The sequence below is a fragment of the Eptesicus fuscus genome, chromosome 22 (assembly GCF_027574615.1).
Source record: "Eptesicus fuscus isolate TK198812 chromosome 22, DD_ASM_mEF_20220401, whole genome shotgun sequence".
NCBI lineage: Eukaryota > Metazoa > Chordata > Mammalia > Chiroptera > Vespertilionidae > Eptesicus > Eptesicus fuscus.
Window position 1 is genome coordinate 24,000,174 of NC_072494.1, and position 22,793 is coordinate 24,022,966.

Consider the following 22,793-nt stretch of genomic DNA (forward strand, 5'->3'; position numbering starts at 1 on the left):
TGGACACTGCTGACAGCGGGCGGGGGGAGGGGCTGGGTTTTGGCTCAAGGGGCTGTGGCAATGGAGGAGGGAAGAGACCACTTCCTTTTGCTGCCTTTACCTCCCAATGAGGAGCAGCCGTCCTGAGTGTTGGCCATGGACCCCTCAGTTCAGCAATTCTCAGCCTCTTCTCAAATGCTCCACCTGTGCAGGAAAAATGCCTTCTGAACCCAAATTTTGGATTTTGGTTAACTCCAATTATTAGTCAGAAGGTTGAGCTCTAGGAAGAGACAAATTATCATTTAAATAAGATCCATTCATTCCTTTTTTTTTTTCATCCAGTAAGTACCTACCTGGTGTCTGGTGGACACTACCCTGCACCCCACCCTGGGTCAGATGGAAGATAGATAATCTGGGGGTTACAGATGCATAAATGGGCCAGGACAACATAGGAGGGGCCGCAACCCAGATGCGGGGGCTGAGGATGTCCTTACAGAGGCAGCAGGTTTCAGCTAAGATGGGAGGTAAGTGGGAGACTGTTCTCTGAAGTGGGAACAGTAGGAGGACCCCGAGATTCTGATTCATGGGCCTGGAGAATGGCTCGGGCACTGGCATTGCTAAACCCTCCCAGGTGATTCTAACTTGTAGTCTGGGCTGAGGGCCCCGACTCACCACTGGGAATGATGCCACCTCCTCCCCCCCACTCCTCCAGCAACCACTGGCCTTTCAGCTCCTGTAGGGAAGGAAAAATAGTTCTTTTCTCTCCACCCACTTTAGGTGCACTGCCCGGGGCCCTGTAAATCAGACTGACAAAAGACAGTAACAAGAGAAAAACACACAGAAATGTGTTACACATGGCGCACACACATGGGAATGCTCAGTGAAGAGTAGCTGGAACGGGTGGTTGGAACTTGGGCTGATGTAGCAGTTTAACAAAAGAACAAATGCCTTTATAGGAGAGTGACCGGACAAAGGGGACGGGTTGTAGGTTTCTAAGGGGCAAACTATGGGGCGGCAAACATATGGGGCAAACGAATGGAAGGTAAGGGCTAGTTAGTAGAGTTTATGGTGTAGATTCCTAGGTCTGGTGCCTTTTCTGGGTTGATAAGTGTCTCAAGTTTTCTCTGATGATTAACTTCTGAGCTTTTTGGTAGAGAGAGGAGAGGGAACATGTTCACAAATTCATGTTCTGTTTTTAGGCAAATAGGGGGCGGGCAGAGAGCTTCTTTGTATTTTCTTCTCAATTGCCTTCAGCTCAAAATAATCCTTATGCCCAAGTGGCATATATTGGGGGCGGGGGAGTATTCGCTACCGTTCACTCCCCAGGCCTAACACCGCCGGCACAGAGCAGGTGCTCAGAGAAGGTGAGGATGAGTCTGTGGAGCGTAGCCAAGGTGAAGGTGAAGGTGATGGTGATGGCCTCATCGCTGATGGACATGCAAGTTAGGCTGCTCTTCCGGTTTTAAATGAGGAAACTGTGGTTCCCCCAGAAGATGAGAGGCTTGTCCAAGGTCACTCTCCAGAGGACAGAGGGCGTTTCAGTCTCCGTTTCAGGAATGCCGCCTCCGGTGTTTTTCTGGCTTTGTGTTGACCATGCTGGACTTTGGTGGGGGAGGAGCTGGGGAGGCTGCTATGTTCTCCCCACCTCTCCTCTGTCTGCCACCCCAAGTGTCCTGGCAACCCCAGCTGTTGTCTGCCATTCGCCTGATGTTATCATAGGCGATTCATTTTTGGCTTTCACCATTGACCTCTCAGACAGTTTCTGAGACTCTCAGGAAGGCTCATGCTGTGTTAGTCATTGCTGGTGGGAGCCAGTTTCTTCTGAGCCGTGGTCTCCTGGCCTGGGGGCCTGGGGGTGGCATACCTTGCAGGAGGGGGCAGGGAGCAGTGGGACTGCTAGTGGCGTGTTTCCGCCTGCATGTCCCTGGACCTCTCTCTGAATCTGTGTGCAGCAGCCAGCCTGAGGCTGAGGGCGAGGGAGACATGCCTGGGCATGTCTGGTGGGGCAGGCTGGCCAGGAGCACATTTGCATGAAAACCGAAGAGATCCTTGGGAGCTGTGAATAGACTTAGGCCTGACAGGGCCTGGAAGGAAATCTTGTCAGGGGAGGGCAGGAGCCATGGCTCTGGGGAGCAGGGAAGTTATTGATGATGATGATGATGTGATGTGGTGGTCATGGTGGGGATCAAGGATTCAGCACTTCTTAGATGCCAGGCACTGTGCTGAGGTCCTTATTAGGTACTAGAGGCCCGGTGCATGAAATTTGTGCATGGGTAGGGTCCCTAGGTCTGGCTGGTGATCAAGGCCTATCGGGGCCATCCTTCCGGCTGCTGGCCAGGGCCTCCCTTCCCCAGCTGCTGGCTGCCTGCTGGGGCCTTCCTTCGATCCGCACCACCCCCTGGTGGTCAGCGCATGTCATAGTGAGCAATCGAACTCCCAGTCTCCCAGTCGAACTCCTGAGGGGACAATTTGCATATTAGGCTTTTATATGTATAGATTAGGTCAATACCTTGAGGTGAGACTTAATCCTGCTGTCAGAGTTTACATTTTGTAACTTATGGATGGGGAAACTGAGGCTTATACTTTTGGCCATCAGTGAGTCCCCATCTGTCTGAGCTCCTGACCACTGTCCTTTCTGGAGACCTTCTCAAGAGCCCTTCTGGAGACATCCAGAAATCCTGGGTCGGGTGTCTCTGGGCACGGGGTCAGGGAGCCTAGAGCAGGTATGACTCAAAAGCAGCCAACATGGGGTTCCTATTGTTCTGTGTCTCAGACTGGTGGGGTCTGGGAAATCCTGGGTTGCCTTTATAGGTCTTTAAAAATCCATTATGGCCCAGCAGGCATGGCTCAGTGGTTGAGCATTGACCTATGAACCAGGAGGTCAGGTTTGATTCCCTGTCAGGGCAAATCACAGTTGATCAATGATTCTCTCTCATCAGTTATCTTTCTATCTCTCTCTCCCTCTCCCTTCCTCTCTGAAACCAATAAAAATATTAATATCCAAATTGTTTTCACCCTTGACTCTAAAATAATACAATTTCTTTAGCCTTTGCTCATGAGGAGGTATGGTTCTCTTTAAAAGACTCTTTTAAGAATGCTTCCTGCTATGACTCCTCTGGGCCATTCTACTATGAATTGGCACAAAACCCAACAGCTGAAACCCTTCTGGGCAGAACTACAGAAGAAAATAAATCCGGAGTGTCAGAGCTGGCGAGCAAGTCATCAGCAGAGGCACTGATTCCTAGGGAAACGCTGACTGGGGCAGAGCTTGTGGAAGGGGGCAGCCCCTCCCTCCGTGCGGTGGGGCACAGTAACTTCCCTGTGACCTGGGCCCCAAGGGTTGATTTATAGGTTGCCTGTTAGGAACTTGGAACCCCTTCCTTCGCAGAATTATTGTTACAGATGGAGGCAGAGTTCAGCGCCTGGCCCAGAAATGTCCACCTCGAGCTCCAAACCTCCTCTTTCTGAGGAAACAATAGGAGAAAGCAGCTTAGCTGTGCTGTGCAGTTAATTTTCACCATTCCTTTGTTATGACCAGGAAATGCCCATTGGTGCTTTGTGGGGGGAGCCACGGTGTGCTGGCCAGGAGCACAGCTTCTTTCAATTTGCAGGTTGTTAGTATTTGGCACCCCTCTGCCTCTTCCTCCCCCCACCCCATTGGATCTTTCTAGAAGGCTTTCAGCTCTCCCCCAAATCATTTGCATGTGTGTGCACACTAGTGCGTGCAAACACACACACACACACACACACACACACACACACACACACACACACATTCAGCAGGACACCTCTCTTGGTCCCTCACATGCCCCACTCCTCACCTGTCTGTCTCTGTGACTTCCCCTTAGAGATGGTCCTTCATGCACTTCCCTAACATCAGGTGACAATATGACAAAGGTCAGTCCCACCTCCCAAAAACACCTCCCTCCAAATTGTTTCTGCATCCTTCCATTGCCTTCCAACCTCATGACCAGCATCCGGGACATCACTTCTGGTGGAAACAAGGGCGATTGCCTAACTGGCTTCTCTACTTCTCACCCACTCCCCTGCCCCAACCCCCTGTCCCATTTTCCACACAGTAGCCAGAGGGATCTTCGAAAATTGTCACCAGTTCACGTCATCTCCCAGCACACAGAGTGAAACCCAGCTCTTACCCCGACCCTGCAGGCCCGCGTGGTCTTCTGCCTCTTGCCTCCTTTCTCCTCTCAGTCCCCATAACCTGCCTCTGGCCTCAGCTCTTGCTTCCTCCCGGCTGCCTCTTCTCATCTGGCAGGTGTCAAGGTAAATGTTAGCCTCCTCCTCAGAGAAGTCTTCTTTGATCTCCCTTTCTAAGAGGCTTCCTCTGTGCTCTCTCACACAACCCTGCTTACTTCCTCGGAAGAACAAAGAATGCAGATGCTGTCTGCAGTGTCTTGTGTATTTCGCATCTTCTCCACCAAAATGGAATTCGGAGCCGACGCCAGGCTTTGTCCAGCCTGTTGATCACTGTAGCTGCAGTGCCCAGAACAGCGCCTGACAGTGCAGGTGTTCACAGGTTTGCTGAATGAATGCATCTAAAGTGCGTAAGAGACAGAAAGGGAAAAAAATGTGCCCACAATAGGGAAATGTTATGGAGTGTGAGGAAGTGGACGTGACAGAAACCCACAGAATCCTGCTGACTGGGGACTGGTCCAAAGTCGAGGTCAAGGCAGAGTTGCACAAGTCCTTAGTGGTTGGAGGGCAGCTGAGCGTTAGGTGAAGATGAGGCCTAGAGGCACAGACCCGGGGGTCAGCGCTGGCCGGGATTGGTGTCGCAGCTGATGCTCCCAACAGAGTCTCAGGAGCCACCTTGCTGCATCTATGCTCATGGCAAACTGGGCTCTGTGGTTTAAACACCCACAACAAGCCCCACTTTCCCATGCGCATCAAGTGGGTAGGGAGTGATATTGCTGGGGTGGAAGAAATCAGTGTCATTGATTTCAGATATGCTCATGCCTGTGTTGAAAACATAGGAATGCAGGCACACACTTGTGGGTGTGACCTTTATGCCACCAGGTGGGATGACTAATGAGAGAGGCAGACCCCCAAAGATAACTCAGGGATGTGTTTACGGAGAGTCAAGTAGAGCTCTGGGAGAACAGAGTTCAGGGTGCAGGATTTGGTGGTGAGGAGAGAAGAAAGGATGGGGATGGAGGCAAAAGAGGAAGGTCCTCTTTTAGATGTTTGTCTTGAACTGAGAAAGAACTGAGATATTACTTTTGAGATAGTAGAATGGTGCATTTTCACTCTCAGTAACCAATATGCTCCAGCTCACTGATTCATTGGGTTTGTCGATTCAGGGGACCTCCCCGCGCCCCCAACAAAGACGCCTTGCTCAGCTTCACGTTTCACACTAGATCCTTGAAAGTGGAAGCAAGCTCATAACCAGTAATCTTGAGAGCCCTTGTTGAGAGGGAGGTTTTCTGCTTTCCAAGAAGATGCCTTGTCTGTGTCTGGAGTGAAGCCTGGGTCTGAGGGAGAGCGATGTGTTAGCCATTGTGCTGAAAACAAGGGTTCAACACACAGGAAGTGCCTGCCCTGCAGGAAGGAAGGCAAACCCACCTGGTGCTGGGAGACGCTTGGGGCAGACTCAGAAGGAAGGAACGAGGAGGCGGGGTGAGAGGCTGTGTGCCCCATCCAGCATCCTTGGACTCAGGCTGGGGGTGGGCAAGGTGGTGGAAACAGCCCGGATCCGGTGACAGGAAGTGGATCGCTGGGAAAAGCATCCCTTGCAGGTGCCTATGCAGGGAACCTGTGGGCCACGCGGTAGAAACGCTGCACGTTGTTCTCAGCAGAGGGAGGGCTGAGGCTGTGACACTGGCTTCCGCATGGCCTGCCTGAGGGCGTGTCCAGATCTTCCCAGGTGACCCCTGGGGGTGCATAGGGAACTCAACATGGAGAGTCAACATGCCCGGTGGGGGTGACTGGGTGAGGGTGCCCTCTTGGCAGTCGCAGAGTAGACATCAGAGCTGGGGCCCGAGGGAGGATGTGGCTGAGCCCTAGTGAGTCAGTGGTGCCAGGGACACTGAGGAGGGGCCCTGGTGGCAGGGGGTGACCAGGTTGCCCAGGAGCACTCGTTGGGCATGGCCTACGCAGAGAACACAGGTCCCGGCAATGCCAAGCCCAGCTGGACAAGGGGCAGGAGAGCATGTTTGTGGCTTAGGGACAGCACATGGGAAAGGCACTCAAGGGCTTTCATTTGTGATAAGATCAAAACGAGTCCCCAGCATGTTAAAATGCTCGAGGTAAACCGAGGGGTGGTAGTCTGGCTCCATTCTTCTCGCGCCAGTCAGCTCACACCTGGAGCACTGTGCTCACGCTGCGTCTCACGCTGAGACTGAACAGACACACTATTCCTGACGCAGAGGAGAGTGGAGAGAAGCCGCCCCATGAGAGTAGGTTGGGAGGAATCGAGGACATGTGGCTGCAGCAGGACAATTCAGGAGTGCCACTGTGCTTGCGCTCTCCATGCTCCCGAGGGCAGACCCAGTCTGTGGATGGTACAGGGAGAGAGTTCAGCTCCAAACTCCAAAGAACTAACAATTCTAGGCTGGCCTGGGCTGAGTCGGGAGAGAATGCACTTCCTGGAGTGGGTGTGCTCAAGCAGAAGCCAGGACACGGCTCAGGAGATGCCCACGTCCGCCTGGTTCAGGGGCCTGAACAACCTTCAGAATGTCTCCCAGCCCGAAGGCTTTGTGAGGTGCTGAATGAAGTTCTAGTTTTACAATTTCCAACTCAGAGGGGCCTCTTGAGGCAGAGTATCCTTGGAGTCAGACCTGGCTTTCAAGACTAGCGGTGTGTCCCTGGAGAACTGCCTTCACCTGTCTGAATCTGTGTTCTCGTCTAGAAGAGAGTAATACTTACCTGGCAGGGTTTTGTTGGTATTAAGTGAGGGAATATAATAGAAGGTCAAAACACAGGAGAGAGAGAGATGCACGCAGGGAAAATACATGACTTTGCAGGGCTGTAAAATTGTGCCCACTGGTTAATTTTCATCTTCATAAGACCAGCTTACAGAGCACCAGCCCTAATAAAAATATAGCAGGCTGTTGCAGAGCCTGTTACAAATTCAAGATTCTGCCTTGAATCTTCATAAGAGAGAAGGAAGGGTCCCACTTGAGGAGGTGGGGAAGGGCCAAGAGCAAGTCATCCTCCGAGAGCTACAAACATGCCTCGGGCTGTTGTCCTGGCTTCCTGGCGATGGGATGAGTCTGGCCATGTAGGTGCCCACCCGTTTTTGAGAAAGGAGTGGGCCAACTCTCCCTGTCCCCTCCCCCCCCCCAACTGTCTGTCCCAGGTGAGAAGTGGGCACAGGGTTTCTTTCTGCACTTCTTCCCCACCCCCAACCCCCTCTCACTTAATCCCCCCTAATTTCTCTGGCACAATTTTCCCCTTAGAAACAGCTGAGCTTGTTCCCGTGGAGGTACAGGTGACTGACAAAGCTACCTCTCCCAGGGACACTGGCACCTCAACTCCAAGCCAGGCGTGACTTTCCACTGGGGGCCTCTCTTCCATGGGTGAGAGCGTGGGCCCCCCGGGGGGCACAGCCGGCATCACAGCCGTGTCTCTCTGCAAGCCTGCCCAGTTCTGGGCCAGGTCCGGACTGTCTTGCGCACTGTGGACAGCGGAGGAGAAACAGGCCCGCAGCTTTGCCTGGGGCGGGGGAGTGCTCCCCGGTCTGCGGGGTTGGAGGAAGTGAGTGGGTCCTGCCTCAGGCTTGACACTGACTCAGTGATTCCTGGAAGTTGCTGATGTCACAGTGACATAGCGGTTCCCTCCCAGCCAAAGTCAATAGGAGGGGGAGTGCCCCACGGGTCTCACTGGCACTGAGGCCCCCCGAGGCTCCCTTAGGAGTGACCAGGTCCCCTGGGTCTCGCAGGCCACGTAATGCCGCCTACATTACTATCTCCCTTTTCCAAATTCTCACCGCTGGCATCTGTCCCTACAGGGTCCCCATATCCTGGGCAAGCTTGATCCATTTTAAACATTTTGCCTCTTGTTTTTCTGTGTAATCAAGTTCACAAATCATAGAAAATCATCCCAGCTCTGACCATGCCTCCTGGGGCTTTGGGAACGCGTAGCCTCCACGTGACAACGTGTATCCTTGTGTCTTTCTCTAGTTTCAGGGAGAGTGGAGAGCTGTGTCCCTTTTTTTTCCCTTTTGTCTCCTCCGTGACTCCCTCATGGGGCTGAGAGTGTGAGAAACTAAAAACCCTTGTTGGGGGAGGGGGGGCGGGTTTAAGCTCCTCATCTGGCCCCGTGAGGTGCTCTCCCATTCTCCCATTACTTCACAGGGGAAGAGGCACCCTGGGGCCCTAGGATCCACAGGTAAGAAGGGATGCCTTTGGGTTCTGGCAGATCCGCGTTTGGGAAAAACCTGGCTGGACTTGTTGGGCCAGGAGTGCTTTCAGAAAACCACTCCCTGCTCCCTTGTTCACCAAAGACCGACTCCCTGGGAGGCGCGTGTCGGATCCACGTGGAGTAAAATGGGTCCTTTGTCAGCTGGAGTCTGAATTCAAACGCCTCCTACGCGGTCTTTCCCAGACCTGCCTTCTCAGGGGAGCCCGGCGCTGCCCGGCGCTGCCCGACGCTGCCCCCTGCAGGAGGACGGAGGGCACAGCCTCACCGCCGCGCTGCAGGCTCTGAGCCTGTGCCGCCCAAATGGTGGCATTTCATCACCTAAAGTTGTCAGAGCAGCTAATAGCCCATGAATGTGGAGAAAATTAGGCTTCTCCAAGTGAATTGGGTGTTGAAAGACACCGAGATAAGTGGTAGCGACACCGAGAATGACTAATGGAGATTTAAATCTGCAATGACATGGTGTGGGGGGTGGAAGAGGGAACCCGTGTTGACTGGGACCATCTCACTTAAATCAAGGCTCAGGGGCAGGTGTTCTGAGGCCCTATTTAATGAATGATGGAATCCCGTCCTAGAAAGGTTAACGAACCTGCCCAAGGTTATAGGGCCAGTAAGTGGTGGAGCCAGGATTTGAACTCAGTGACCCCCGGAGCGCCGAGACATCTGGTCCTCCCCTCCCCCAACCCGCCCCCACGCTGTGGGAGCAGAACCCTGCATGGGAGGAAGATCCCTTTATTTATGGTGTGAACTGTGCTCTTGAAATGAAGGTGAAATTTCAACAGCAGTCTCCTCACTAGGAGAGTTTTAGCCAGTAGTCTCCGTGATGTGATTTTAGGGATGCTGGGAAGATCTTCCCACCTGAAAATATCTCCCCAAGTTGCCCATCACATTGCCCAGAGTTTCACTGTCGGGGTCGTTCCTTTGGTGAACATTGGCTGGGCGCTCCTCTCTGGTTAACTGAAAGCAGGGGTGTCTGTGATTTGGTTCCTGGGTGTCCCAGAAACTCCTCAAACTGAAAAAGTCACAAACGAAATGCTTCCTTCAGCTTCTCCCCTCACCAGCTCCTTTCTTTGACATCAAAGGGGCCCAGAAATCTTCAGTTATCGTTCAGGCCTCCGTGGAATTGGTCACGAAGTCCTCCGGGGCCTGCCTCTGCCGTGGTGCTCGAACCTTCCCGTGCGCCCCTCTGGTCCTCTCGGGTCCCTCAGCTTGTCCCTGGCCTCTTTCTTGTTCTGGGCCTTTATTATTTAGTCACTCCCCCAGGGCAGCCGTGCCAGAGCGCTTTCTGGAATGTAGATCCCTGATGCTGCATCTCCCCTCAGATCCTTCCTAGTGCGTCCGGAGTGCAAACTCCTTGATATTTTACCCAGGCCCCTCCAGGGTCTCATTGCTGCCCCCCTTCTCTCTCCAGCCCCACTTTTCTCTACCTGCCTCCATCAACCTCCTCCATCCCATTTTTCAGCCTTATTATCTGACATTTTCCCTTTGTTAGATTGGATGTTCTTTCACCTCTCCCTGTCTTTGTCCATGCTTTTAAAATAAAATCTTTATTGGTGAAAGTATTATGTATGTCCCCTTCCCCCCCGCCGCCCCCCCCCCCACACACATTGACCCCTTCTAGCCTGCCCCCTATCCGCCCCAGGCCTTTACCTCCCTATTGTCTGTGTCCATGGATTATGCATGTATGCATACAAGTTCTTTAATTGAGCTCTTCCCACCCCCCACCCACCCCGCCTTCCCTCTGAGATTTGATGTTTTTGTTAGACAAGCCCTCCCCCTTCCCCTGGCCACTCCTCAAGTAGAAGGTAAGGCATCCTCTTAGGAACTCTGGTGAAGCCATCCCTGATTCCCACGCCCATACCTCAAGGAGGAGGTCTGTTTCCCTCCCTGTGCCCCGATGAAAGAATGAATGAATGAATGAATGAAGTCAGCTGATGAGCATATTCTTTTCAAAGGATATGCTGCTGTTTTGAAATGAATGCAAACCAAACTGTGGCTGCATTTGTGAATGCTGCCACAATGCATGGGATGTGTGTGTGTGTGTGTGTGTGTGTGTGTGCATTGGTGGGATGTGCTGGCTCTGCTATGATAAATAATTTGATGGGCCTTGAACTTACACAAGCAGAATAGTTTCAGAACATCGCCATGGAGACGAAGGAGGCCTCAAGCAGCAGGGTACCACTTAGGCAGTGACAGATTTTTACAGAAAATGGGCTGAGAGACACCTTTCTTGTCAAAAAATCCTCTAACAAATGGGAAGAGTGCTTCGAGGCTGAATCAACCTTGCATACCCTGCGATGAGCAAAAAGGCCCTGAAGTGAATAAAACAGGAAGAGCAGGGCAGGAAGAAGATCAGTTCTTAGTGGTAGATGGCAAGACAAAGGGGAAAGACGATGTTGGAGTGCCGAGGTGATGTTGGAATTCCCATTATCAGAAAATAAACAGAGGAAGATGTTTCGAACGTAAATTACATTCAGGAACATGAGGAGAGAATCCCATGTGGGAAGTAATGGGATATCACACAATATTTAGGCTGGAGGAAACTGGCCCCTTGCGCGGTGGCAGTGTTAACCATTGTCACGCACTAGATCTAGAGTCTCCCAGCTCTCCCTAATCTGCAGAGAAGGACCTTTCCTGTCTTTCTTGCAACAGCCCTCTGTCAGGGAATGAACTTGGATACATCACTACTCTCCAATCCACTGAGTACACCCTGCCCCTTCCCAAGTCAACATTTCACGCTGTCCCGCAATGTCTCTCTCTGCCCCAAGATCATATCCAGGAACACAAGTGCATTGTTCTCACGCCTCCTTCCTCTTCTTCAACCTGGAGCAGTCCCTTAGTCTTTCCTTGTCGTTCATGTCCTCAGGCCTGTCATTCTGTAAGATGTCCCTACAGAACGGGTCTGTCTGGTGTCTTCTCACGACCAGGTTTGGGTCCTGCTTCCTTGATAAGAGTGCCATAGAAATGCCGCTGTGCTTTTCTCAGTGAATTCCATGGCGGTGGGCTGGGAGACATGGTGTTAGCCTCTCCCCCTCCTGGGGATCCAGTCTGAAACCTGGGCATGTGCCCTGACCAGGAATAGAACCATGACCTCCTGATTCATGGGTGGATGCTTAACCACTGGGCCGCTCCAGCAGACTCCTTCTCCTTTTATTAGTTGGCAGGCTACTGGAATACAGAGCTTTCCCACTTTCCGTGCTTATGTATTATTTTAGTAAGTCCTCTTATTTCATTCATTAGGCTGTATTCCATTGCTATCCTTGTTTATTTTTATGTTCAGATTGCCCCAGGTGTGGCCAGTGGTCCCTTCACAGTGGTGCCTGCATCCGTCTGACCTGTCGCCTCATTCTCAGCACTTTCTGGCACAACGACTTGTCCCAGGTTCAGCTTGTACTTTTCCCGTTTCTGCTTGGAATTAGCCCTTTATCCAAAGAGCTCCGCTTCCTTTCCGTGGGGGATGGTATTAGAAATCAAGATCTGGGCATTTGGTGTGTTTATTGTTACTGGGGTGTCATTGCTCCTAGGTCCTTTCAGTGGAGAGAGCTAGGAAAGCATGCATGCGTTTGCACACACATGTATGTACACACTCTTAAATCTATAACGATTTCTCTATCCACGTGTGCTTGTATAGTTAAAGACCGTAAGTCGATACTTATACCTCCAATTCCAATCCACCTTCAAGGTTCTTTATAGCTCTCCCCCTCCATGCTTGTAACTGCCTTCTCCAACCTGGCTCTCATTTCCCTCAATACATGTACCTATTTGCTCAATCGCTTTACGCATCTGCTTAATGTGGCCAATCTCCCAATCACACCAGCTGTGCTTTTGCCTCCACTCTCTGACCCCACCCTCCAGTGCCCTGTTCTTGGGCGCCAACAGGTAACCAGCAAAACACCACCCCGTGGCATCCTTTTCTCCCTGTCTGGGCCCTGCAGGGGCCCCAGGCTGAGTCTTCCATGCTGGGAAGGGAAGGGAAGGGAAGGGAAGGGAAGGGAAGGGAAGGGAAGGGAAGGGAAGGGAAGGGAAGGGAACAAGAAAGAAATGGAAGAGGAAAGGGAGAAAGAAGAAGGTTTGCAGATTGCTCTAACTTAAAGCTGAGGGAAGAGAAAGAAGGTGCCATTTTACCTAACCTGCAAGTGCTTCTTCAAGTATTGATCGTTAGAAAATACAGATAGATGCACATGCATGTATGGATTCCTAATGAATATTGTTTTAATAAATCATCCCATTATTTATGTTTACAATAGAATACCTTGTTAAAGTCCCTTTCTTCACAAATGCCATACACCTTGCAGGTGGGGCGGGTGGGAAATATAAAATTGCAGTGATAGGGCCAAAGACATGTTCCAAGGAGGGTTCATAGTTGAGTACAACAGGCCTCAAAATATTCGACAGCCACTCTGGGCAGCATCCTCTCTATTAGAAGAAGACCCCGGCCATGGAGCGAGAACCCCATTGCGTGTCACACATCCGGGTCTGTTCTGGGACCCAGAATTGAGGGAGGTCTTAGCAGTGCCTGGTATTAGGAGCAAGAACATGGACTGTTGAGCAGGCAGAACTGGGTTTGAATTCTGCCTCTGCCGTGTGTGACGGCGAGTCTATCACTTAACCCCGCTGAGCTTCTCTGAGCCACTATTTTCTTATCTGTAAAATGGGAACGCAATACTGTTGTTAGGGTCAAAGGAGATGGTGTACGTACGGCGGTGTGTGCTAGCACCGTGTCCCTTGACGTGGACACGTGAGACCCTTCCTCTCAGACTCCCCTGCCTGTCCCAGAGGCAGGCCTGGCACACGCTTACTGAGGATGTCCATTTTCTCTGACCCCCGGATCCCAGGAGAAACTCTGGTCCAAACTCTCCACCTTGTCACCTGCCTGGATCACTCCTGCTTTGCTGCGTGAGCTTTCTATTCCTGTACCTGCATCTTCCTTCCTCACTGAGACTGCTATCTCTTTCAGAGCCGACACTTTCTTCTTTTTTTAGGTGCCATTTCTGAACCTTTGCTTGTAGCCCATGCTCGAAAAACAGCAATCACTTAATATTTCACCTTCTTTGGTCTCCTAAGAATCGCCCCGAAGTCATGAGCTGACCTCAGCCTCTGTGAGGCCATCACCACAGAGTAACATGTTTATTCGTTTATCTGTTTATCTAGCAGCCCGAGCGTGACTCACACGCGCAATGAGGACAGCTGCCTTACAAGGAGGCACTGCCAGGCTCTCCCTCCCAGGAGCCTGGCACCTCTCAGCGCGTTGTTTTTGGAACTGCTGCGTTGAGTGGGTGCCAGCCTGGCTGGTGAATCCTCACCCCTGCTGGGAGGAGCTATTTTCGGAAACAATGAAAGTCATCTGGGCCAAGTTTGGTCAATAGGATAGGGCCATTCAGGCGCGGTGGGTGTGGAGAAGGAAGCAACCTGCACTGCTAATCAGTTAATATTTAATTTGGCATTTCCAACGTGTCAGGCACTTCACATGCAATCTTATTTTAATCCTAGTATCATCTCTATGAGGCAGGTGCTATTATTATTTTGTCCATTACTAAGCTAGCGCTAAGGGGCCAGGAAGCAGGGAGGACAGACATCCCTGACCGACCCTCCTGCACCTCATCAGAGATGAGTGCGTGGCCACCGTATCTAAAGACAACAAAGTCAAGAATGATGACATTGGAACTGGTGGGAGCAGAGAGGGCATGGGGAATGCAGGGACCCCGAGTAGCTGAGAAAACCGGTCTGTTCCTGCCACAGAGTGCAGGCACCCTGAGGGCTCTTCTGGGAGACCCCAGGGAAGGTGGGAGAGGACTGGCCCACCCCTGGGGACCCATGAGCAGAGTGGGCATGGTCACTAGAATTCCCAACCGAAGGCATTCCTTTTGTGCCTCTCTTTTTTACTCTCTTAAAATTGTGTTCATGTTTGCTGACTATAAAAGGAGTTCAAGTTCACTGTAGAAAACTTGGAATATAGAGAGGAGTATAAAGAAGATAAAAATTATCTGCAAATGACACCTCCTCCCCGAGATGGCAGGCCTTGCTAAGACAAGGCTGCCCCACGGATCAGGGCATCTGAGGTTGTTCATAAGCTCCTCCTTCTCACACACCCATTCTCCTCTCTGCCTGGGCTAGAGAGAGGCCTCAGCCAGGACATTCCCCTGCAGCCTGCTCGGGCTGCTATATAAAGCCCTGCCCTTCTGGGGGCTGGAGCAGGACGTTCCTTATCGGTGTGCAGCAGGGTGCTGGTCAGCCGCCCAGTTGGCAGGCGCTCCGAGGTGTGCCCGTGGGCTCTGGCTGCTGCTGTCAGGGCCTCCAGCCCCCATGTGATCGGCTTCTCTGGTCCCCGCTGAGACTTGGCCAATGATGCTGACTGAAACCTTCAATACAGGAAGTCGTTTGCTCATTTCATGAGAGGGCAATTGCCAGATAGCCGAGCTGAACTTGATGGGCTTGGCACGGGTGACGGGTGTGTCCGGCACATGCTGGCTCCACCGTCAGTGTTCCCCGCCTGAAGCATGAAGCAGCTGTGTCTGCCCGCCCCTCCCCTCGCCCCCCCCCCGCCCCCTGCTCTTTCAGCCGCCACCCTGACTTCCCTCCCCTTTCTCTTCATTAGCTCTTGGCTCAGAATCTTCTTTGTCCATATGGCTTCTGCAGGCAAAGGCCTTCATGGCTGGGGCCCGCTGCCTCTCAGTTCCAGAATTCCAGGCTGGACTTTTCCCTCACTGAGCGTGGACCATAGCAGGCATACTCTCTCTGCTTGGAAAATAAATTTCGCCAAGGGAGCCAGAACCATCTCACCGCTGCAGGTTGGGGCAGAGCAGAGGCAAGCGAGGCCTCCTGAAAACATGCCCAGGCTTCATTCAGACGGAGCTGGCGTGAGGGCCTGGCTCCTCCACTTAAAAAGAGGTGTCAGTGTAAGCAAGTTATGTAACCCCTTCGAGGCTTGGTTTTCTCCTCTTTAGAAATGCAGAGTACATCCCTGTCTTAGAACTCATGCAAAAAGTAAATAAGATGACATAGATAAAGACTGAAGACATCTATTAGATAGTACTGTGGTGCTTATTGTAATTTTTATTAATACTATTATTTATGAGCATTTGGATGGGGGAGAGGTGGTGGACTCTTCTTTTCCTCTTAGATTCCAGATTGGACCTGGGGATCTTGATCTTGTTAAGAAACCCATCCAGGCAAGTAGATGCGTGTTTCCATTGATGTTTCAGTGCGTGTGTCAAGTTCTGAGAGAATCTGTCCAAAGCCACAGCTGGGCTCTGAGGAGGTCGTGCTTCACCTTTGTATTGGCTTCATGAAGATCACATCAGCCTCATACAAAAGGGCCAGTCCTTACACTTCTGCTCAGTCAAAATTCAGTAGCAAAGCCTTCCTGCCGTGAGCCACAGGACTTCAAGATGGAATTATCCTACCTAATAAAATGGTAATATGCAAATTACCATCACTCCGCTACACCCATGATTGGGCCGTTGGGAGGCTGGGGGCGGGACTCGGGGTGGCCGATTGGGCTGGCGGGGTGCGGGGACTCGTGAGTCCCCACCCCCCGTTCCTCCTGCCAGCCCCAACAGCCGACGCTGTGGGAGGACCCATGGAGCCGGCAGAAGGCGCCGGTGGCGGAACTCGGGGTGGCTGATTGCATGGCTGCCGGCACCAGTTTTCTGCCAGCACCAGTTTTCCTCTGGCCACCCGCATCGGAGCGCCTCCCGCCAGCGCGATCGGCCATCCTGAGTTCCTCTAACAGAGGAACTCAGGGTGGCCGATCGCACTGGCAGCCAGAGGAAACAGCGCTGGAGGAACTCGGGGTGGCCGATCGCGCTGGTGGGAGGCGCTCCGATCAGCGGGTGGCCAGAGGAAAACTGGTGCTGGCGGAAAACTGGTGCCACCAGCCAGGTGAAGGAAGGTCTTTTGCACGAAACTTCGTGCAACTGGCTTCTAGTTATATATAAAATAACAATAACGAAAACATGACTTATCAGCACTTAGGAGCTACAGCTACGGCAGTGCCCAGAGGAACATGCATAGTGGGATTTTACGTGCCAACTTGATTGGGCCCCAGGGTGCCCAGATATCTGATCAAACATTATTCTGATACGTCTGGGAGGGTGTTCCTGGGTGAGAGTCACAGTTGGGTTGGCAGACTGAACAAAGCAGATTGCCCTCCCAGTGTGGGTGGGCCTCACCCAATCTGGTGAAGACTCGAAGAGAATAAAAGGCTAAGTAAGAAGGAATCCCTTCTCTCTAACTGTCCTTGAGCTGGGACAGTGTCTTCTGCCTTTGGAGTTACACTTGGACCAGTACTTACACCACGGGCCCTCCTGGGCCTCCAGCTTGCTGTCTGCAGACCTGGGTTTCTCCGCCTCCATAATCTTGTGTGTCAACTTCTTAGAATCAATTTCTTTGTATATCCTATTGATTCTGTGTTTCTGGAGAACCCAGATTAATACACATAATCTTATACTGACTTAATAAAAGATTAAACAGGAATGACAAAATGAAATAAGCCTCCAGTTGAAGTAGCTAGAAGAAAAGGAAATAAACCTAAGGAAAGAGGAAGAAAGGAAGTAATACATTTTAAAGCAGAAATCAATGAATTATAATACAAAAAGTTTTCAGTTTAGTGAATTATAATGCGATAAACTCAAAGTTAATTCTTTGAAAACACAGTATGATTTGTAAATTGTCAGCCAACCTTTTCAAGAGTGAAGAAGGAAAAAGGCACAGATAAGAAGCGCTAAGGGGGAAATAATCGCAGATGGAGGGAATGAAAAGCATCCTGAGGGACTGTTTTTGCTGAACTCCATGTAAATACATATTTTTAAATTTGCATAGTAAAAAAAACAACTAACCTTACCCAAAAAGAGATCTGGCTTTTGTCCTTGGTTCCTGGGAGGTAACCTCAGGCCCTTGGAGTGTCCTGCCTGATAAAGGTGTCTTTGTTTATCTGGGGTCCCAGACCACAGCAGGCAGTCTAACCGTGTGGCTTAGGGTGGGAGCTTTGAGCCACACACTATCTGCTCTATCTCTGGAGGGTCTGGAGGCTAAAGGTCAGCCACGTGGGCAGTCAGTCATGTCTGTGTGACTGAGCCCCAATAGAAACTCTGGACACCAGGCCTCAGGTGAGCTCCCCTGGCTGGCAACGCTGTTGGCATTGTTGCCTATCACAGCTGGAGAAAGCAGTGCTCGCGGTGGCCCCATTGGGAGCTCTGTGCTGGAAGTTTCCTGGACTCTGCCTGGTCACCTCTTTCCGTGGCTGGTGTTAATCCATGTCCTTTCACTGTAGTGAACTGTAACCACAAGTACAACAGCTTTCAGTGAGTTCTGTGAGTCCTCTGGCAAATTATTGGACTTGAGGGTGGCCTTGAGAACCCCCTAACTTTGGTGAAACCTGATATGTATTAGATACTTTTCTGGGAAAATATAATCCCCCCCAAACTGACTCAACATCATATTCAATGACATATTCAATGTCAGTTTTGCCTTAGTTTACATCTAAGTTAAAAGAAATCCCAGTAAAGCAGTTCATATAGAAAAAGAAGCTGAAAATGAATGGGAAACCATCTCTATAAGATAGAATGTATATTATAAAACTACAATAATTAAAATAGTGCAGGACATCTTGCAGTTGGAACAAAATAGGAAGTCCAGAAATAGGCCAAAATTTATTGGGAATTGAGCTTATGATAATGATGACATTTTAAATCATTGGGAAAAAAGATGAATTATTCAAGAAATGGTGTTGATAAAACTGAGTAGCCATCTGGAAAAAAATTAAGTTGGATCTATATCTCTTTTTTTTTTTTTTTATATCAGGAGACATACCAGAAGAAATAAGTGATTTAAATTTTTAAAACTGTTAGAAGAAACTATGGGTGGTTAAAAAGTAATCTAATGACTATTTTAGAATGGGGGAGAACTTTCAAAGTATGACACAAAATACAGAAGCCATAAAAGAGAAAGTAACTTCTATTGAATTAAAAATTATATATGGAAAACCCAGCAAAACAAATTCTAAAGAGTAATGTTAAACTAGAAAAAATATGGTAGTATTCCTAATATGTAAAGACCTTTTACTAATCAATAACAAAAATGACTATATGATAGGAAAATGGGCAAAAAGATATAAACAGAGAGTTCACAGAAAAGGAAACACAAATAATTTATAAATATATAAAAAGATGCTTCACATTACTCATAATAAGGAAATTAGTAAAATGAAACTACAGAAAGGGAGCATTTATCACTTTTACTTATCAAGTCAACAAAGACAAAAGCAAATAAACATCTATTTATCCCTTATCCACGAGGGATATGTTTCCAAGACTCCCAGTGGATGCCTGAAATTGAGGGTAGTACTGAACCTTATTATGTTTTTTCCTATGCATACATTTTCTTTTTTTTTTTCTTTCCAATTTGCATACATTTTCACTTAAAGGAAGTACTTTACCGCTTCTCTTTGGCATATCTGAATCATCAACATTACTAGTCTTGTGCTTTGGGGGCCATTCTTAAGTAAAATAAGGATTTCTTGGCCCTGGCCAGGTGGCTCAGTTAGTTGGAGCATCATCCCACACACCAAAAGGTTGCGGTTTTGATCCCTGGTCGGGGTGCATTTGGGAGGCAGCCGATTGATGTTTCTCTCTCTCTCTCTCTCTCTCTCTCTCTCTCTCTCTCTCTCTCTCTCTCTCTCTCTCGATTTAAAAAAAAAGGATTACTTGAAAACAAGCACTTCAATGCCATGACAGTTAATCTGATAACAGAGAGGGCTACTAAGTGACTAATGGGTGGGGAGCGTACACAGCATGGAGATGCTGGACAAAAAGATGATTCACGTCCAGGGTGGAATGGAGTGGGATGTCTTGAGGTTTCATCGTGTTACCCAAATGGGGTGCGATTTAAAAGTTATGAATCATTTATCTCTGGGATTTTCCATTGAGTGTTTCCAGACTGCAGTTGGCCAAGGGTAACTGAAACCATGGAAAGTGAAACCACAGATAAGGGCGGCGGGACAACTGTACACACTGTTCGTAAAAGTATGGGGAACAGAAACTCTTACGTGTTGCTGGTGGGACGTTGAATTTGTAGAACCTCTATGGACGGCAAAAAGTAACACGTCACATATCTGTTGACGAGCACCCTACTTCTAGGAACTTATCACTTTTGGGCAAAATGAAGTCTGCACAAGTGATCCATCGCAGCATGGTTTGTAAGAGGAAAGGATTGGAAGCCACCAAAATGTCCAGCACAAAAGGACTGTAATGGATGGTGCACAGGCGATGGAATACCATTTCAGATGGAGGAATCTCCTCTGTACTGACAGGGGAGTGAGCTCCCAGATACACTTGAAAGTGAAAAGAATATGGTGCATTAGAGTGTGCTATCATTTATGTAAAACGAGGAAGAAAAGACATCTGTTTTAGTGAGAGCGAACACGTGTTCTTAAACCTCACCTGTCCTATGAGGGAGGTACTTTGTTCTGCAGGTGGGGTGTCTGGGGCACAGAGAGATGGGGTGGGGACAGGTAGACAGAGAGAGGGGAGGGAAGAGAAGAGTCCCCTCACCGTGCCTTGATCTAGGCTGCTGGCCTTTGGTTCTGTCCCTGTCGAGGGAAGGGAAAGCTCTCCTCTGTGCCAGGAGAATGTTGCTGACAAGTATGCTTCCTCTTTTCTGACTTCAGAGAAAAGCTGCACTTTTCCTTCAAGGAAACGGGAACCAGTTCCCGAAGCCGTCAGAACAGCGGCCTCTGAGGTTTGCCAAAGTGCTCGTTCTGGCTGTTGAGAGGGGCTGACAGACCCGTCCCCAGCTTCAGCCGGTTGGGCCGGCAGGCATGTTCTCCTTCATCTTACCTCATTCTAGGACAGTGCTTCTTAGCTGTGGTTGAGCAACAGTGCCCCTGGGAGCTTTGAAAAATCCTATTGCCCAGGTCGCATCTGAGGTCAGCTGAATACAAAGCTTGCGGGGTGGGCTTCGTGTGTTTGAAAGCTCCCCCCTCCCCCTGAAGATTCCTGGTAGTACAGGGTTTAAAATGAGGCAAAGTCAGCTGGGCCTCAGGAAAAGGGCAATCACCAGCATGAAATGCTTCTGAATTAGATTGCCATCCACCTCCTCCCCCTGAACAGCTGCTTGTACCTGGCATAGGCCCCCTATTCTTGTTCCCAGAGGTCAGTAAAATCCTACCTGCACCCCTCTTCTTGCTTCATTGACTCCTTATCTTGGTATAGACCCAGACTCCTATGCATGAGTCTTAGTCAGCTTGGGCTGCTGTAACAAAATACCATGGTCAGGGTGGCTTAAACATTGGACATTTATTTCTCACAGTTCTGAAGGCTGAGAAGTTCAAGATCAGCTTGCTGGCATGGGGCTCTGGTGAAAGCCCTTTTCTGGCTTGCAGATGGTCACCTTCTTACTATATCTTCACATGGTGGAGCGAGGGAGCTCTGGTGTCTCTTCCTCGTCTTATAAAGGCTCCAATCTCATCCTGGGGGCTCTACCTCATAACTTCATCTAAACCTAATTATACCTCAAATGTCCCACCTCTAATGCCATCACAGTGGGATTAGGGTTTCAACCTATGAATTTGGCAGGGACACAAACATTCAGTCCATAGCAGCATGATTATCTTGTTCTACCAAAAAGTTTTCTCATTCTTACAAAGGAATTAACAACCTAGTTCATAAACTGACTTTGAGGGCTGAGAGATATATGGCTTGGGAAATGCCTAATATAATTCCTGGCTCATAGTTGGAAGAAACATATCACAACCATTATTGTTACTGTTCAGATATGATATGTTTTTGTTAGTTCTAAATTTTTGAAATTGGCACTGTGATTTTACTTCTTAGTAGTGATTTTACCTGGACCCAAGGCCTACAATGTGTGTGTGTGTGTGTTCCCCCTCCCTCCTTCTCACGTGAGAATGAATAATAGTTTAGTTGGGTATAGAATTATGTGTTGATTAGTAACTTTCTCTCAGCACTTTGCAAAAGTTCCTCCCCTATTTGCTGGCAATTGTTGCTGATGTTGTTGCCACCATCAGTTTTTCTTTCTTTTGTATGTAGTCTTACTTTCTTAGATATTATTTTTTTCTTTATCCTTATACATTTTTCAGTCTCACTATGATGTATGGGCACCTAGATGCATCATAGTGAAAATACAAGTTCCTATATATCCATATCTAGAGTTCTTAGTGATATCTAACTTTAATATTGGAAAATTTCAGGTATCATCCCTTTGAACATCACTTCTGTTATTCTATTTTTTTCTTCTGGAATTCCTAGCTGTATGTTGGTGCCTGCCAGTCTACTTTCTATGCCTCTTAACTGCTCTTTTATATTTAAAAAAATAAATTTCCTCTGTGCTGCATTGTGGGTGATTTCTTCAGCACTGCCTTCTAATCAATGAATCTCATTCCCACTCTGACTTCATATCATTTATATAATGCTACTAAGTATATTTCAATGACTATATTTTTTTCATTTCAATTGGTTCTTTTTCATAACTTGTTTTTATTTAATGTGCCTATTTATTGCCTAATTTATGCTTTTATCGGTGGTTGTTATTATTCCTTTACATCTTTGAGGATCCTACACATTTCTTCATAGTATTTGTTACTACTTGTCATATTATATAATAAAAAGAAATGATCTGTCTCTTCCACTAGAATATAAGTTCATTCCAATGGAAGTTAGAGTTGAAAGTCCAACTGTCTGTCTCATTCTCCTAGAATGTCAATGAGGGCAGTCACTTTGTTTTGTTTATCATGATAACTTCAGCACTTAAAATAGTAAACAGTGCCTAGGACTATCATAGGTGCTTAAAATATTTGCTGAATCAATAATGAATTTTTACTTGAAAATTCAATACCATATTGCCCTACTATTTTCACTGCCTCTGCAGTGAATTCACTTCCTGCCATTGCACTTTTTTTAATTGCAATTTTTAAATATATTTTTATTGACTTCAGAGAGGAAGGGAGAGGGATAGAAACATCAATGATGAGAGAGAATCATTGATCAGCTGCCTCCTGCACACCCCTTACTGGGGATCGAGCCTGCAACCCAGGCATATGCCCTTGACCGGAATCAAACCTGCGACCCTTCAGTCCACACAGGCTGACGCTCTATCCACTGAGCCAAGCTGGCTGGTGCTTAATCGCAATTTTTAACTGACTTTCTTAGCCTTTCTCTTTGGGGCATTATTATTAGTAACATTCATTTTTCTTGTGCACACTGCCGCCCAACCTAGTGGTTTTGCAGTTGCTTCCTCTCGGCCTCCACAACCCCCAGGTCAGAACCAGGTTTTCTGTCATCGGCTCAGGTGTCCAGGCTGTCGTGATTTGGGGATATTCCTGATCCTGTCATTGGGCCAGGGGACCATTCCTCCTCATTTGGGGGTAAAAAGCTTTGTATAAGCCCCCAAAAGCTTTTTTTTGTAAAAGCTCTGCATTAGAA

General features: G+C 49.0%; 1 protein-coding gene across 1 annotated transcript in view; it reads left to right on the plus strand.

Annotated features, from left to right (window-relative positions):
* LOC103290005 (major histocompatibility complex class I-related gene protein) overlaps positions 1-15,577 on the plus strand; it is an 86,244-nt gene extending 70,667 nt beyond the window's left edge. The window contains exon 7 of the mRNA XM_054711609.1: positions 15,558-15,577. The gene's annotated coding sequence lies outside the window, so the exon portion shown is untranslated. The remainder of the gene's footprint in view (positions 1-15,557) is intronic.
* Positions 15,578-22,793: the final 7,216 nt, after the last annotated feature.